This window comes from Cervus canadensis, chromosome 28 (assembly GCF_019320065.1).
Source record: "Cervus canadensis isolate Bull #8, Minnesota chromosome 28, ASM1932006v1, whole genome shotgun sequence".
NCBI classification, from domain to species: Eukaryota; Metazoa; Chordata; class Mammalia; order Artiodactyla; family Cervidae; genus Cervus; species Cervus canadensis.
In genome coordinates, this window is record NC_057413.1 from 11,667,600 (window position 1) to 11,686,550 (window position 18,951).

The 18,951-nt window shown below is 43.7% G+C and overlaps 1 long non-coding RNA gene across 1 annotated transcript; it reads right to left on the minus strand.

Moving 5' to 3' along the window:
- Positions 1-14,991: 14,991 nt before the first annotated feature.
- LOC122430110 lies at positions 14,992-16,951 on the minus strand. Its single transcript, XR_006266232.1, has 2 exons — positions 16,596-16,951; positions 14,992-16,414 (listed from the first exon to the last, which is right to left on the minus strand). It is a non-coding gene; the product is annotated as an uncharacterized LOC122430110 (long non-coding RNA).
- Between the last annotated feature and the right edge of the window lie 2,000 nt (positions 16,952-18,951).

Genomic DNA, 18,951 nt, shown 5'->3' on the forward strand with positions numbered 1-18,951 from the left:
GTGCTTTGCTGTGTATCTCAGGGAAGCGGGGAGGGGTACATATTCCCTGGTTTTGAAAGTTTCTGTTAAAGCAATTATACAAATGAAAGAATTGATATCACCATAAACTCATGATTGCCAACCTCAAGTGGACGCCTGACAAGATCCAACACTACAATGACTTAATTTGTAATGTCCCCACTCTCAAAGCTTTGATTCTCTCTCCCTAAACATTCTCAAGATCATGACATCTGGATCCATCACTTCATGGCAAAGAGATGGGGAAACAGTGGAAACAGTGACAGACTTTATTTTGCGGGACTCCAAAATCACTGCAGATGGTGACTGCAGCCATGAAATTAAAAGACTCTTGCTCCTTGGAAGAAAAGTTATGACCAACCTAGATAGCATATTAAAAAGCAGAGACATTACTTTGCCAACAAGGGTCCGTCTAGTCAAAGCTGTGGTTTTTCCAATAGTCATGTATGGATATGAGAGTTGAACTATAAAGAAAACTGAGCGCCAAAGAACTAATGCTTTTGAACTGTGGTGTTGGAGAAGACTCTTGAGAGTCCCTTGAACTGCAAGGAGATCCAACCAGTCCATCCTAAATGATATCCTGAATATTCATTGGAAGGACTGATGCTGAAGCTGAAACTCCAATACTTTGGCCACCTGATGCAAAGAACTGATTCATTGGACAAGACCCTGATGCTGGGGAAGATTGAAGGCAGGAGGAGAAGGGGACAACAGAGGATGAGATGGTTGGATGGCATCACCAACTCAGTGGGCATGAGTTTGAGTAAACTCTGGGAGTTGGTGATAGACAAGGAGGCCTGGCGTGCTGCAGTCCATGGGGTCGCAAAGAGGTGGACATGACTGAGCGGCTGAACTGAACTGAACTGAAACATTCTCCTAGCCAATGATCCTTTCTCAGTGATCTCTTTTCCCCTAAAGAGAACCATGAGCCCATTGGATAGGACCTTTCTCACATCCCCTCTACCCAACAGGCCCACTTACCTCTGTCTGCCTCTGCCCTCTTCCTCATCCTTTCTGTTATTACATACAAAGTGTCTACCCTCACCCCATCAAAGGTATGTGATCCCTACTTCCTCATGCCTTCTCAAGGACCATGGTCTGGATTTTCTCCCTAATCATCTTCATCCTTGACCTCCCCTTCTTGAATGGACTCTTCACGGTAGTGTCACATGGTGGGGTGGTGACTCAGTCGTGTCCAACTCTTGAAACCCCATGGACTGCAGCCCACCAGGCTCCTCTGTCCATGGGATTCTCCAGGCAAGAATACTGGAGTGGGTAGCTGTATCCTTCTCCAGGGGATCTTCCTGACCCAGGGATCAAACCCCAGTCTCCTGCATTGCAAGCAAATTCTTTACCTCTGAGCCACCAGGGATGCCCATTAGTGTCAAATGTGTTTTAACTTAAAAAAAAAAAATCACAACACATATATAAACTACCATATATAAAACAGATAGCTAGTAGGAAGCTGCTGTATTGCACAGGGGGCTCAACTACGTGCTCTGTGATGACCTGGCGGGTGGGATGTGGGGGGTGATAGGAGGAAGGCCCAGGAAGGAGAAAATATATGAATATATATACACAGCTGATTCACTCCATTTCACAGCAGAAACTAATACAACATTGCAAAGCAATTATACTCCAAAAAATAATAATAATTAAAAAAACAGTCAAAACAAACAAACCTCCCTTGATTTCATCTCCCATGACAGCTGACCATCCTCTCCTATTTCTGTTCAGAACCAATGCTGTTCCCAACTGTCCCTCATAGTTTCCATTTCTTCATACCTCTCCTTCATTTAAAAATTATTTTCACATTTTTAAAATAAAAATTATACACATACGCAGCTTTTAAAATTCGACTATTGCTACAGAATATATTGAAAATAGTCTTCTGCCCTACTCTCTGTGCCCAGGCCTACTGACCAACAACAAATACTTTCAATTCTCTCCAGCTTTTTCTTTGGATAGTCACACTCCTAAATGATATCCTTGAACTTTGTATAACTGGGTGCACGATGTAATATTCTACACATCAAATTTTTTTTGCTCAATGTTATGTCGGTGAGACTTCCCTGGTGACTCAGATGGTAAAGCATCTGCCTGCAATATGGGAGACCCAGGTTCAATCCCTGAGTCAGGGAAGATCTCCTGGAGAAGGAAATGGCAACCCACTCCAGTGTTCTTGCCTGGAAAAATCCCATGGACGGAAGAGCCTGGTAGGCTACAGTCCACGGGATCACAAAGAGTTGGACACGACTGAATGACTTCACTTTGTCATGTCGGTGAGAAAGACCCATATAATCCAGTCACTTTCATTACATGTCATGTTGTGTTACATTCTGTTCAATAAATATAGCAATTCTTTTGAGAGTGGTCATCTGAGCTGTTTATAAACGCATTACTATGAAAGTTCTTATACATATCTCTGGGCACATGAGTAAGACTTTTTCTGCATTTCTAGATGTGAGATAGGACCAGTGCAACTTGGATTTTTACATTCTTTATGAAACAGAAGCTCTTAATATTAACTTCACAATAAAACAGTCTATTCTGTCAGTTTATCTTTTATGATTTGCCCTTTTTTGGTATTGCTCAAAAAAGTTGTTTCTTATGCTAAAATCATGAAAATATTCTCCCACATTTTCCTCTAGAAGTTTTAATTTCACCTTTCACATTTAAGTCCCTAAGCCTCCTTTGATTTATGTTTGACCATCGTATGTCCTTCTCTTCAAACCTGTAATCTGGATTACATTTCTACCACGTAACTGAACCAAAGGCTTCCATATTGCTTTCCACATGGATTATGCTAAATTCCAATTCTCCTCTCAGGCTTCATCTTGCTTCATAATCATTCAGAAACATTTGCACAGAGGATGACTCCCCTCCTTCTTGAAAGATCCTCTTTTCTTGGCTTCCACAATGCCACATTCTCCTAGCTTTTCCTAAACACATCTGGCAGCTCTTTCAGAGTCACTTTTGCATGAGTCCATTTCCTGCCTGACTTCCGCATATCGGGGTCCTCCTGGGATCACTTTTCAGCCCTCTTCTCTTTCAACTCTCTTTTCCTAGGTGATCTCATCTACTCTTGGGGTTTGTGTGGATGATCCCCTAAAACTGAATCTCTAGGCTACATCTTCCTTCTGCGCGCCAACCTTCTATCCACTTTGAACAGATTCCTGACCTCCCAAGTGATCATGTCTAAAATTGAACGCCTCCTCCAATCCAGTTAGTGTCACCCATCCACCCTGTCCTGTGCCCAATATTTGGGGAGAGTCATTCTCGATACTTCATTCTTTTAACTCTAGCATACAAGACAACGACAGATCTATCTCACTTAAACTACACAGGGAATCGGTTTAATTCTCTCCATCTTCACCACGAGGTATTCATTGTTTATCACCTGATGATTGTAACAACCTCCTAATCATTCTCCCTACTGTAACTCTTGTGCTCTGTCCTTTTTTTCTTTCTCCAAATAGAAACCAGACTGATCTTACGAAAATATAATTGGATTCATGACAATCCTCTCTGTAAAACCCTTCAACATTTATTATTGCACTTAGGATGAAATCCCAAACCCTCGACATGGCCTAGAGGGCACTCTGCGCTAAATGGCACCCTCTCTCTATAATCCAGTCTATCTTGGTGTCAGCCTAGAATACTCTCCGGGTCTCTGTTTGTCTCTTCCCTTAAGCCTTAGGTTAAGTGTCTAACCCTCACTCCCATCCCATCCCATGATCTCACATGAACGTGTGCTTCCCTTTATATCATTAGGGCTTCCCAGGTAGCTCAGTCCGGCCAATGCAGGAAACAACAGTTCGATCCCTGATCCGGGAAGATCCCACATGTAGAGGAGCATCCAAGCCCGTGTGCAACCATTGAGCCCAGTGCTCTGGAGTCCAGGAGCTGCAACTCCCGAGCCTATGCCCTGAGCCCATGCACCCTAGAGCCAGTGCTTTGCAACAAGAAAAGCCGCTGCAATAAGAAGCCCACGCACTGCAACTAGAGAGGAGCCCCCACCCACCCGACTAGAGAAAAGCCCTCACAGCAACAAAGACCCAACACAACCAAAAACAAACAAATAAGTATATCATTAAATACAGTTTGTGATTAGATGCTTATCTGATCATCAACTCATTATCAGCATCCCTGCCAGACCCTGAGTTCCTGGGGGCAGGGTTCATTGTTGTTACTGTTATTATTATTGTTCCTCCCTCCAGGACACCTCGGTGCCTTGCCCGTGTTAAGAACTCACCATGTCCATGTCAAATACTGAGGGCACACAAAGATGAGCCATGTCCCGTTCTTCACTGAGAAGGCGGCATAGTCTTGCGGGGTTCCTAGCAGGAGCGATTCAAAATCTCTGGGCTCTGACCCTATTTCTAGGAGGAGGATGCTGGAAGCGCCACTTTTCCTGTCACTGGGCCTCATTGTCCTTATCTGGAAGCTTCCCTGCTTCTGTCTATATCCACCTCCCCTCCATGATTCCATCATCATCCCTTTTAAGGCTATGATTTCTTTCTATGGGGGAAGGTAGCCTGGGGGAATAAAAGTTTCCCCCACAGAGCCTGCCCGACTGTACTGCCCAGCTGTGTAGGCTATTATTACTTTAAAGCAGTAATTAGTGTATTTGTTCTTAAATTGCATCGTTGACCATGAGTAGCACAAAATCCATTCACCTGAGATTATCTTTGTAGATGATTTGGATACAATAAAGGCAAGCTGATTGCTATTCCAGCATCGCTGTGGTTTTATTGCCCCCTGGTGGAGATATTAATTACTTAGCCCTGCCTGTTTGAAGATGCTGCTGTTTAAACAGAGGTCCACAGATTTTCCCCTGGAGATCATGGTATTCACTCCTCTCCAAGTGAAACTAGAGACAAAAGGCATAAGAGAATTTTCTTGATGAAAACTTCTATGTTGACTCCATCTGCATTTTTTTTCTTTAAGGGAAATTTCTTCATCCATTTACTTTCCCTTCGCCCAGGAGACTGTCCCCTTGGAGACACTGTCCAAAAAGGCAACCACCAGATTGGTTAGCTGCTGCTGCTGCTGCTGCTAAGTCACATCAGTCGTGTCCGAATCTGTGCGACCACATAGACGGCAACCCACCAGGCTCCCCCGTCCCTGGGATTCTCCAGGCAAGAACACTGGAGTAGGTTGTCATTTCCTTCTCCAATGCATGAAAGTGAAAAGTGAAAGTGAAGTTGCTCAGTCATGTCCGACTCAGCGACCCCATAGACTGAAGCCTACCAGACTCCTCTGCCCATCGGATTTTCCAGGCAAGAGTATTGGAGTGGGTTGCCATTGCCTTCTCCGAGATTGATTAGCTATTTGGTCTCAAAGAACAATTGGTTGAGGACCCCCATTTTAGAGAGTAATATTCAGTCCAATGGAAGCTAGTTTTCCCAGGGGATCTAAATGCTCAGGCTGTAAAATTTTTCAAATGTATAAAAATAACAGAAGTACTACCAACACACACACATGAAGTTGTGTATAATAATTGCATTATAGGGACATGTCCCCTGTATACACGGTTTCCTGTTTCCAGATGCATTTTCACTCTTCAAATCAGAAACTTACCCATGAGATACAATTCAGCTACTCACAACTGTACATCCTTGTTTTATGAAGTAGGGGAAAGGTGGATATAGGGAATGACATTTCTAATTGACAGAAAATACTTTAGCAAGTTTTATATACATATGATCTTCCTGGTGGCTCAGATGGTAAAGCGTCTGTCTGCAGTGCTGGAGACCCAGGTTTGATCCCTGGTGGATCTGGAAGATCCCCTGGAGAAAGAAATGGCAACCCACTCCAGTACTCTTGCCTGGAAAATCCCATGGACACAGGAGCCTGGTGGGCTATAGTCCATGGGGTCGCAAAGAGTCGGACACGACTGAGTGACTTTACTTTATATAGATAGATAGATTATTCTCTCCAACAGATAGAGCATTTCCCAAAAGCTAGAGATGGCTACATTTATCATTAATGGAAAAATTCAATGAGAAATGGCTGACTGTTCAAAAAGAAGAACCAGCAGTGGAAATGCAGTTTTCCCTGTTATTTGCATTCCCATTTTTTCTCTGTAGCACTGGCTTTAGCATCAGACAGCTCTGGGTCTGAATCTTGACTCTTTTCTAACTAGTTTTTTTCCTTGAGGCAAGTTACTTAAGATTTCTAAACCTCAGGATCTTCTTATCATCTACAAGACAGGTATAATAATACCCACCTCATAGACTTGTTGTGAAGCTTGAATGTGATATTATATGTAAAATGCTGTGCAAAATGCCAGGCACATATTAGGCATTCAAGCAACAGTAGCTGATATCATTACTGTAATTATTCTTAAGGTTATTCAGAAGGTTATGAATGATCTTGAGGGGGGAAAAAATAACACAAAGCCAATCAAAGGTAATTGTTTGCATTCAGGAGCAGTATTTAATCTCTTTTAAGAAAAGACTCTCTTTTAGAAGAGATTATGAATCTCTTTTAGGAGAGATTATGAATAGCAAGTAATTAATAAGTAAGGTTCATTTTCTACACGCATTTCTTCCTATCTCCCTGGGGCAGGCAGAACTCTAAATTGACTCCTAATATCCCAGGAACCTAGTGTGTACCCCCTGTATAACCCCCTCTCCTTGAATATGGGTGGACCCTGTGAATATGACGGGGCATCACACTCTTGGTTGCAGATATATTTAGGGTTCCACATGGGTGGACCTGGCCAAATCAGGTGAGCTCCCTTTTTTTAAGTGATTGATTTTTTAAATTTATTTTTTACTGAAGTATAGCTGAATTAAAATGTTGTGTTAATTACTGAGCCCAGCAAAGTGACTCAGTTATACATATGTGTATACATATATGTATATAAAATACATATATTGTTTATCATATTCTTTTCCATTATGGTTTATTGTAGGATACTGAATATTGTTCCCTGTGCTATAGGAACAACAGTAGGACCTTGTTGTTTATAAGTCATGCAGTCTATGGTAGTTATAATAGGATGCTGAATGGATTAGGACTGTCATTAATCCCATTCAGAGTATTTTTTTTTTAATCTCAGACATTAAAATTTTCATTTCCAAAATTTCAGTTTGAGTCCTTTAACTATCTTTCCTGTGTCTAATCTTTGCTGTTGCTCAGGCGCTAAGTCGTGTCAGACTCTTTGCAACCCCATGAACTGCAGCACGGCGGGCTTCCCTGTCCTTCACTGTGTCCCAGAGTCTGCTCAAACTCATGTTCTCTCTAATCTTCATGTGCTTAAACTTTCCTCTAGCTCTTTGAACATATAGAATATAGCAAAATAAGGTTTAATGCCCTTGTCTGCTAATTCCAACATCTGTGTGAGTTTGGGGTCTGTTTTAATTAACTTGTTTTTCACCTAATTGTGGATCATTCTCTTTGCAGATTGTTTCTTTGCATGCCTGGTCCATTTTTTTAATTAGATTTCTAACATCATCAGTTTTATCTTGCTGGGTCTGGAAGAGTTCTGTGTTTCTATAAATATTCCTAAACTCTTGGGTGCAGTTGCCTTACTTGGATGCAGCTTCAAGTGTTACTTTTATGATTTGTTAGGTGCGACTGTAGTGATGCTTTGTTGCTGCTGGTGGTGTTTAGCCGCTGAGTCATGTCTGACTCTTGCAAATCCATACACTGTAGCCTGACAGGCCTCTCTGTCCATGGGATTCTCCAGGCAAGAATACTAGAGTGGGTAGCCATTCCCTTCTCCAGGAGATCTTCCCGACTCAGGGATAGAATTCTCATCTCCTGCATTGGCAGCTGGGTTCTTAACCCCAGAGAAGCCCATAGTGATGCTTAGTGAAGGGCTAGTTTTCCCCACTACTAAGGACAAGTACTTAGTACCCTCTGAGTACTCGAACCTATATCTCCTGAGGTTTTCTAGTCCAACTAGTGAGAACAGGCACTGTGAGAGCTCTGGGTACCATTCCCTCTAATCCCTTTGGGTGGTTCTTTCCCCAGTCTTGAGTAGTTTTCTCACCTGCCTGTGTTGACTAGTCCTGTGCTGAGTACTCAAGGGGACCCTGTGCAGTCCCCAGAGTTCTCTCTGTCTCCTCTTAGGTACTTTGCCCTGCAAACTCTAGCCACCTTTTCCCTTCCTGAACTCCCAGTATCTTCTTCCCAATTCAAGGACTCCATTGGCTGTTTGGGGTTCTCCTTCCCTGTGGCATCAGCTGGAATCTTTATCAAGGCAGTTAGATAAGGTACTCACTCTATTTGCTTTCCATTTCTCAGGGACCTTTGTCCTTTATTGCCTGATGTCCACCGCCTTAAAAGTCACTGAGGGCTTCTGTGGTGGCTCAGTGGTTCAACCCCTGTCAATGCTGGAGGCACAGTTCAATCCCTGGCCCGGGAAGATCCCATATGCTGCGGGGCAACTAAGCCAGTGAGCCACGATTACTGAGCTGGCACTCTAGAGCTTGGCCGCCATACCTACTGAGCCCAGGATCCACAACAAGAGAAGCCACAGCAATGAGAAGCCTGTGAGCCACAACTGGAGAGAAACCCCCTCTCACCACAGCTAGAGAAGAGCCTGTGCAGCAAGGAAGACCCAGCACAGCTAAAAATAAATAAAATTATTTTTTAAAAGTCATCGTTTCACATACTTTGTTTCTAATTGTTTCTAGTGGGAGGGTCAGTTCAGTTCAGTTGAGTCGCTCAGTCGTGTCCGACTCTTTGTGACCCCATGAACCGCAGCACGCCAGGCCTCCCTGTCCATCACCAACTCCCGGAATTCACCCAAACTCATCTCCATTGACTTGGTGATGCCATCCAACCATCTCATTCTCTGTCGTCCCCTTCTCCTCTTGCCCTCAATCCTTCCCAGCATCAGAGTCGTTTCCAATGAGTCAGCTCTTCGCATCAGGTGGCCAAAGTACTGGAGTTTCAGCTTCAGCATCAGTCCTTCCAATGAACACCCAGGGCTGATCTCCTGGAAGGGTCATCTGGTCCTTATTATTTCATCTTGTCTGCAAGTCTACCTGAATCATGTTACCTCAGGGGAAAGGGAAGAAGGTTGGAGGCATCCCTTTCCCAAGTTTCTTTTAGCTGTCAAGATACATAATAATCATACAATTGAGAGAATTTTTGTTTTTTAAAAATATATAGCAGATTCAGGAAAGAGGACAGTGGAGATGTCTCTCTCTCTCTCTTTTTTTTTCCTCCTGTGGCAATGTTGAAACATTGTTTGCCTTTTCCCTAATAGAACGGGAAATAAAAGAATTTTCAAATTGTTGCAAAACCGAATTCAACTGAAGCTAAATGTAGAAGATAACAAGCTGAATATTTCCCTCTAGCAGTTCGAAGGGATATCATATCTGCTCTGACCAACTGAAAGCACAATTTACTACAGCGTGTGGTGTCCTTTGAAAGTAAGATTCTCCCTGCTAGGTGAACATCACTGCTAATATCACTGCGAATATCTATCACTGTCACCCTTTCGGCACTTAGCTGGTAAGTACCAGTCTAATTAATAGTCAGTTGGGATTCACTCTGGAGGAGGAATAAGAATAAACTCAGAAGGAAAGTTGTAAGCTTGCCCACTGCGGACAGTTCTTCAATTACTTCTTTTAATTCTTCAGATGATGTGCTGAAAGAGACTGATGGAGCCATTAGTGATAAACCCTCTCTCAGGAGAGAATATGCTCCCCCTTACAGTGCTTCTGGGGTACACCACTGTCTGGGTACCATCTTGGGGTCCCCATCACTACTAACACCACCTGTTTGAAAAGTAAAAACACATTTGGAAAACAATGGAGGACTGGTGTCATGAAATATACTGTGATCCTCTGCTGAGGGCCAGAGAAACTGCTAAGGGAAGAAGAGGTTCATGCAGGATCCATGAAAGCAACATGGACTTAGGATAACTGGGTTTAACCATATCCTGGCCCCATAGATTGATAAATAAGCCCCTTTCTGACCAGCAGGCACCTTACGTGGTGCGTAAAATAATATACGACCTCTCCAAGATCAAGAACAAGATGATACTACTTCTCCTGGGGTCTCAATTCCAGCCCTCCAAGCCATGATGCTGACACGAGCTGCCTCACTGACCTGGACCCTATATTCTCTCAATTCCCAGGTAGCCGCACTGGACTCCATGCTCTCCCTTGCACGGTCTAAGCATGCTCTGAAGCAGGGCATCCTTGCTCACTGTTCTCTCTGCTGAGAACCTGCCACCTCCCTCCAGCCACAAGGGTCATTTCCTCTCCACCTCCCTTGACCCCCAGTCTAAAATTATGCACCCTCCAGTTACTCTCTATCCTTTTCTGAGCTTTATTTTCCTGCACAGCACTTTTTACCACCTCCCAGAGTATCCGTCTATTTGCTCGTTTATCCCATTGCTGACCTTGACTTTAAGCTCCCCGAAGGCAGGGACTTTGCTTTGGTCTCTCCTGGACCCACAGCACCTGGGACCATGCCTAGTGCACAGTAGGAGCTCAACAGACATTTGTTGAGTGAATAAATAAGCAAGCATGTAGAACAAATGGAAAGCTACATGTGCGTGTGTGTGTGTGATAAGAAAACCGGCTTGCCTAGGTGAAAGTAACAAATGATGCTTGGCCATAAATTAAAACTCAATACACCAGCAAACGGGAGGTGTAGAGATATGAGGACCCTACAGGTATGGGGTCAGCTGAGTTCCTGAGGAGCAATCCAGGAAGGTGATGAAGGACTCGTGAGAAAAATGAGCAGATTGAATCTGAGACACTTCCCCAAGAAATAATTAGTAAGAAGAGCGTCTGAAAGGAAAGGGGCTGCAATTCATCCCATAGCTGGATGATGTATACTCCATGGAGAGTGGAACAACACAGGCTTTTTTTCGACCCACACAGTTACTTAATCTTAGCATCAGAGAGACTGGTGGCTGGTACCCAACCACGTACAAAAACTGACCATCAGCTGAACTCAGGACCATTCACAAAACTGAGCTGGAGTTTTGCATTAGCTCTTGAACTGACATTCTTTAAAATATATATATATATATTTATTTTACTTGGCTGTGCTGGGTCTTAGTTGCAGCACTCAGGATCTTCGATATTTATATCTTTATTTCAGCACGTGGGATCTAGTTCCCTGACCAGGGATGGAACCCAGGCCCCCTGCATTGGGAGCGCTGAGTCTTAGCCACTGGACCACCAGGGAAGACTTGAGCTGCCCTGCTGAACACAGATCTTTTTGTTTTTAAGAATGATTAACATTTTTTCATTCTAGGTCCACAGTCTCTGCCTGATCCTTGTACTCTTAATGACTGGCCCTAAAAGAATGTCACCCACTGACCCATGACTGAAATGTAGGGTTAAAGCAGACATTATCATAGACCAACTATGGGCTCAGCAGAGCTCCTGACAGCAAGTGCCCAATCCAAGTTTAGAGCATTAAATAAAAGAGCCATTTCTGCAAGCAATGACACTGGTGCCACCTGGTGTGTGGATGCAGCCCATACAGGCGAAGAACCGAGTTCCTGTTTCTCAAAGGGCTTCCCAGGTGTTTCCAGTGGTAAAGAACCTGCCTGCCAATGCAGGAGACATAAGAGACCCAGGTTCGATCCCTGGGTCAGGAAGATCCCCTGGAGGAGGGCATGGTGCGCTACAGTCCATAGGGTCACAAGGAGCTGACACTAGCACACATGTTCTCTTTCTCAGTGGCGGCTGGCCCAGAGCATACTCAAGACACACACACTTCTTTATTTGGGAAGGTCGTCCTGGCCTTCCCCCAGTATAAACAGTGTCCATCTCTCTCCCTCTCTCTTTCTCTTTCTGTCATTATCTCTGCCTCCTTCCCCCATCCCTAACTCCCAACAACGCTGTTGTACCTGAATTTCAGTCTTCACACAGAGAGAGAAATCTGTAGCAGCCTCCCTGTGATGGATCTCCTGGAGAGACTCAACAGACTTTCCAAGGGGAGAAGAGCTATAATTTCCTTCCAAGTAATTCTGACTATCAAGCCCTCACCGCAGCGTATTCGGAGAGCAAGGAGCAGGCAGCTCGCTGGAGCTGCTCTAATTGTAGAGCCTGATCAAAGACAAGACGGAGGGAAGCAGGGAGTCACGCGGCTTGTGTGACCCCCACCCGCTCAGAAGGGGGTTTCTCCAGAAGAAAGAAAATTGGCAGCATCCACTGTGAAAAGGGCAATGCTTGCTTTCGGTTGGTGGTAAATGACAAGTGATACTTGCACTCTTTTTTTTTTGTCCCCTAGAGCTTTGAGGCCTGATACATGAGGGCTAGAGTGCAGTTGAATTATCCTTGTGGGTCTAGAAAGGAGAAGGAAGCAAGCTTGTGGCTAAAAAACAAAAAGAATAAATCTTGTTCAAAAGCTAGATTATCCAACAAGAATTTTCTTCACTTGCAGTGATGTTAAATTGATACAGTTGTGGGCTTTCGGCCAGAATTTAGAATTTTATCTCCTTTACAATAAAAAATAGGTCAACTCTAAATGTCAAAGTGCAGTCCAGATCATCTTAGCCACCATGAATTTTATAATTACTGTGGATAAGTGAAGCATTTGCCATGCCTGTATATATTTAGTTAGTCATTAAATATATATGTGTATATACATTTAATCCTCCTGATAACTTTAGGAGGTAGACGTTGATATTATTGCCATCTACTATTTTAAAGATGAGCAAGCTGAGACTTAGTAAGGCAGTATAATTGGTTGGCCTTCTCTGAGCCCAGACTCTTCTCTCTTCTCTCCTATGTACACAAATAATTCCAAATGTTTCTTAAAAATGCAGACTCTGGAGCATCCATATCAGAGATTCTGATCCAAAGTATCTCTTTAAGTTGCTGGGAATCTGCATTTAAGACATGCCACAGAGTTTATTCTGAAACAGACATGGCAGTACCTCACTTTGAGAATCGGTGCTCCAGGGGTTATTAAGCATTCAGCATATTCCTAGTCGAGTCCTTCTACTAGAAAATCGAGGAGCTGGCCCCCAGAGGTTAAGTAACTTCCTGGAGGCCAGTCCACTACCCAGCCAGCTGGCCCAGCATTCTTGCCACCACATTCCAGTGGAGAAAAAATTCAAGTCTCTGAGAGAGCTTTGTTCTCCCCCTAGTCTTTCAGTTCTTGCAAGCAGCCAAACTCCCCTGGAGCGTCCAACAATATGTTCAAGGCCAGCACAGAAAAATCACACCACTCATTCGAAAAGTCGCCGTGCTCTGTGCCCACGTACTGCCAAAATTGGAAGCAGTGAAAATCATTTAAATATTACTTTTCTTTAATTGTGAGAATATCAGTGTGTGAAAATTACCATGTGTAACCTTAAAAGCTGTTACAGCTTTCTGAAAAGCAAGCTTGCCTTTCCAACTGCCATTCAGCAAGGACTGGCTTTCCTCTTAAACATCCCTGTTCAGCCTTCAGCATCGTCTTAGACCCACATACTACCTAAAGGTGGTTCAGAACTGATTCTTCTGGGTACATGTACAATAGAAGGCTTATAATTCTATGAGATTATTATGGCTACATTTCCGGTGAAGCTGTCATCCTCTGAGCTATTCCTCTGAGATGGGTGTTTTCTCTGTATTTGCCCAGTTTGTGTTGAATGAACCAACATCCAGATCGGTGGCTTAATGCCAAAGTTCGGAAAACAATTGTTCCCCTGTCTGTGGGCTTATTCATTTATTTCTGAGAATTCTCTGCCAGAATCTGTCCTGTCAAGTCCCTTAGAGGGAGGCGTAAAATATGCTTGCACTCTGCATTTTAGGCAATTCCATTAATTCATCACTGGTGTCATGGCAAGCTTTCGCACATGGATGTCACAAATCTCGATTATGCAAACGTGTTGTGTATTTCTTAACAATATGCTGGTACAACTTGCCTTGACTCATAGTAGTTTCCTTTATCGCATGACCGTTCACAGACCGATTTGTGAGGTTTCTAAATGTGCTCGGTTCTGTTACTGAGGCAACCTGCCCCAGCGGATTCCGCAGATAGAAACTTCACATCTGAGCGACACAACGTGTGCAGGAAGGGGAGGACTGTTTTCCCGAAATACAGTGTTTGGGTTGCAGCGTCTGACAAAAGGACATGAAGAATCAGAACAATACCGGGTTTTAAAATTAGGTCTTTAAATTCAAGATGACACCCGAAATACCACCCTGTTTCTTACAATCTGGTGCTCTCTTTTCTCTTTTCCAGAAGCTGCAAGGCTCCCTGCGCTCTGTCTCAGGATGCAAAACAGCTGAGCCTTACGGGGGAGTTTTGTTCCCTACTCTATAGCCATCCTGTTGAACAGGGCTCTCCATGTGGCAGGGGAGGGTTTTAGCAGTTGAATGAAGCCACTTAAAATGTTTCATGCGCCTGGGAGTTGTTAGTTAATGAGATAAATTCCCCTCGTATAGAAGCTATTTCCTGGGAGTTCTGCGCCTTCCTGGAAATGGTACAAACTCTTTCAGGCCATTAGGGTCTCACAGAATCACTTCATGCTCTTGTGGGAATCACTTTATCATTTTAAATCAGCGATCAGCAAATATTTCCCATAAAAGGCCAGATAATAAATATTCTCCGCTCTGTAAGCCATATGGTCTCTGTCACAACTATTCAACTCCGTAGCAGAAAGCAGCCAGAGACAGCATGTGAACGAATGGGAGTGTCTGTGTTCCAATAAAACTTTATTTATGGACACTGGAACTTGGACGCCATGTAATCTTCATGAATCACTAATTAATGTTCTTTTTCCCTCTATTTTTTCAGCTATTTAAAATCTATTTTTAGCTCATGTGTCAGATAAAGACAGGCAGTGGACCATAGTTTTCCCCATCCTTGCTTTAAGTCAACTGACTGATAAAATAGAAATACCAACACAATCATCAGGTTCTCTCATTTACCTAATCCTTAGCAAGCACTTGAAAAATATCAGCTATTCCTGAAATAATCAGTCAGTTGGGACATGTTTGGGAATGAAAGTCAGCACATAATTTTTCTTTTTTTTTTCCTAGGATTTAGATTTTGACGTTTTAATTTCTTTTGAATACAAGTCACTTGTTGCAAGCTAGGAGGCAGATCAAGCTAAGGCAGTCCAGTCCTCTAGAGATCCAGGCCAATTCTTAAAATCTTCAGCAGAATGACATTAACACAAGGTGCTAACAACAGGGTTATAAAGTCTAAATAATAACCATTCGTCTACATTTTTTCCTTAGGAAACAGCCAAAAGTCTAGTCCATAAAGGTATGATATAAGAACATCTTGATCTACACAGGACAGAATGATCCAAATTATATGTTGGCCAACCTATCAGTGAGCCAGATCAGAGCTGGCCAAGGATTGGTGTACACAGAAAAGTGCTTACATTTTGAAAATTTGCTTTGAGGTTTAAAAAATTCCTAGTTGTTGTTAATAAGAAAGCAAGTAAAAAATATTATAGATGCACCACCATGATATTTGATTGTGCCAAGGTCTTCCACTAGAACACAACGTTAAAGAGTATGGGGAGAAGACACTTAGATATTTTCAAAATAAATTTCTTAGTAATAAGAAATCTGACATATCACATTCTTCGATTTGCCATAAGAACATTCTGACCATGAGGACTATTTAAAAGAATGCTCAAAAAAAAAAGAATGCTCAACTCTAAAAAGGGTGGTGGCAGAACACTTTCCACTACAGAATAACCTCCCACTTTCCCATTCAATTAATATTGTTACTCTCCCATGAGGCATATTCATACAGAAAAACTTTTGTCAGGAGCTTTTTGCCAGGGCCAGAAAATGAAAAATAAGAGAATGCCTGAATGACAGTTACTTGTGAGCTTAGTTAACATCTTTCAGGATGGACCCATACAATTTGGCCACTGTTTGGTTAAACATCTGCAAACTGCAGAACTCGTTAGCCCGTAGTCATAGTTTCTGCTCAATGTCTTAAAGCTGGACTCAGTTCCATCTGTGACTCTTTTCTTCAGGGCTGGGTTGGGTGCTAGTCATGAAAGTCTGGAATGTCATCATAGGAGTATACCCGGTAGCCTTTGGATGCATAGCAGGCGATGTACAGGTGGTAAAATCCTGGCAGGAACACCAGGATGCCAATGATCAGGACAGGAACAGGCCGGTCTGCCCCACCTTTGTTGATATAGCCTGCCAGCAGGAGGGAGCCTATGATAATAAGACAGGCGCCAATCAAAAACAGCACTGTAGCAAGGGCAATGGCCTTATGTGGGATCTTATGAGGGCTTCTCTTAAACTTTAATAAATTGGATCTCATGACATCAGGAAAGAAGGAAGATCCCCACAATCTGCTGGCTTTAGCAGTGAGTTTCTCCCTGTAGGTCAGTGTAGCCCTCATCTGTACTAGAGAGTCTTGAGTATTTCACTTTGCTACTGGGAATTCCAGTAGCCAGGTTGGTACGAGATGACATCATAACACGCTGACACAGCTACCCAACAGGCTTTTTTACCAGCCTCACCAGAATCCCAAAATTTCTTCAGCACTTTAATGTTGCAAGAATTTTTAAAGCATCAGCAAAGCACTTAGCACACAGCTTCGCACTATGGGCCTCTCCACAGTACTTCCCCGTCCGCTTACAGACCCAGCCAGCAAGAGAAATAAGAACCGACGTGAATTTAGATGGAAAAAATCTGGTTTCAGGAAAGCGGCCAGCCGTGCCCCGGGAGGGTGAATGCTCCACCCCGCGGACTCCAGCCTTGACCGGCGGAGAACGCAGTCTGGGCTGCACCGCAAGCCTCAGGCAAGCGCTTCCGCTTCTGCCGAAAGTCAGCACATGATTTTTCTATGCATAGGAAGAATGCTGGTAAACTCAGTGGATTTGGTGGTTGGGATCAGAATTGATTTCTCTGATGTCCCACTGCGTAGAAAATCTTAGAGTCTGAACTAAACTTGGAGAGTTTTCAATGTGAAATCTAACGCCCCTCCCTGATATACGAATGTTCCCAGGGCTGCTCTCTCTTTTTCCCATCATCCTTGGAAGTATAACTTTCAGAACAGACCGAAGAGGAAAACTAACTCCACAGCTTGGGCGATGGCAAGTAAGGATTTTCTTTTCTTCTTCACTCTGACACAGTAACCCACAAAGATCCATTCTCTACTAGGGAAAAAAAGAAGCAGCTCGTGTGGCATTCCGGCTCCTAGTTGTGATTCGAGGTAATAAAGTTCCTTCCTGGAGGGAGAATACCTTGATAAAATGAGGCCAGGGTTTCTTTTTCTCTGTGCTTGATTGTCTAACGAACTTCATCTTATTCTTCCCTGTCATTTTCCTGCTCAGTCCTTTCTCCTTCTTGCCATTTTTTCCTTTCTCGTTTCTGTCTTTTGAAGTAATAATGAGGGGATTCCCTGGCGGTCCAGTGGCTAGGACTCTGCATTTCCACTGCAGGCAGCACAAGTTTGATCCCTGGTCAAGGAACTGGGATCGCACATGCTGGGCAGCACAGCTAAACAAACAAACAAAAAGATAACCAAACATAATGAAGTAATGATTTGATATTCTGACGTGTTCTATACCTTTCCAACTCCAAGTGTGATCCTCTACCAACAGTGACAGAACCACTGGGAGCCTCTCAGAAATCTGGGATTTGAGGCCGCATCCCCAAACCTACTGAATCATAATCTGCATTTTAACAGGGCCTGCACGGTAAACTTTAAGAGGCACCAATCCTTATGATACCCCCATCACTCCAGGAAAAAAAAAAAAAAAAAGACAAAACTCAGGATTACATAGATTCCAAATGGAAGTAAAGACTTGACCTTCCAGAGATGACTCATAACTGATGAGAAAAATTGGGCTTCTCCAGTGGCTCAGACAGTAAAGAATCCTCCTGCAGTGTGGGAAACCCAGGTTTGATCCCTGGGTTGGGAAGATTCCCTGGAGGAGGGCATGGCAACCCACCCCAGTATTCTTGCCTGGAGAGTCCCCATGGACAGAGGAGCCTGGCAGGCTATTAAGTCCATGGGGTCTCAGAGTCGGACACGAGCAGCGAAGCACACACAGCACATCCAACTTTAAAGTGAGCAAGTGATCGCTCTGCTTTGGTGAGCCTTGAAGGATTTTTTGCTCTAGGAGTCTTCAAAGTGGAACATACCAGAGCAGGATAGTTATGGACACAGAGCCTGGAGCCTTAGAAGAGGGCTCCAGCTCCAGTGAAGGGAGACATGGAAATGATACCAGCACACATTCTATGGCTCAGGCTGGGGGTGACAAAGCCTACTTCACTGCAGACAGGGGTCAGAGGAGAGTGAACAGGACAGAGTCATTCCTCGGCATTCTGGAAAACAAACAGGCAGTGGTGTGTCCCTCAGGGGCCATGGAGGTGGGGTAGGAGGGAGGGTAAGGAGAAAGCCTTGATTTGTAGCATTTATCAGTTTTCATAGCGTACCTGGGCTTCCCTGGTGCCTCAGACAGTGAAGAATCTGCCTGCAATGCAGGAGACCTGGGTTTGATCCCTGGGTTGGGAAAATCCCCCGGAGGAGGGCATGGCAACCCACTCCAGTATTCTTGCCTGGAGAATCCCCATGGGCAGAGGAGCCTGGTGGCCTACAGTCCATGGGGCTGCAGAGTCGGACACACTGAGCAACTCAGCACAGCACGTAGTATACCTCGTCCTACCTTGGCTGATTTTAAACTATCAATGTGGTCACTGAAGGTGGAGTTGGGAAGAGATGCAGAGTAGCACACAGTGATTCAAGAGATGTAAATAAACTCAGAAACGCAGTAAGTTGTAATGAAATAATTAGGACCTGATGAGTTGTACTTATCACCTTTGCTTTTAATATAACTAATTGTGAGTTTATATAATGTAAGTTTTAGCAATGGCTGTGTTGAACAGCTAATCCAAACAGTCCTGAGAACTGGCTCTCGTGAGACACTATGAGCAGGCTCCAGCACATACCTTTAAAAGGGGCATTTTTCACACCTTTGGACTATAAATCGTAGGAAGTCTCAAAAGATACCTGCACAAT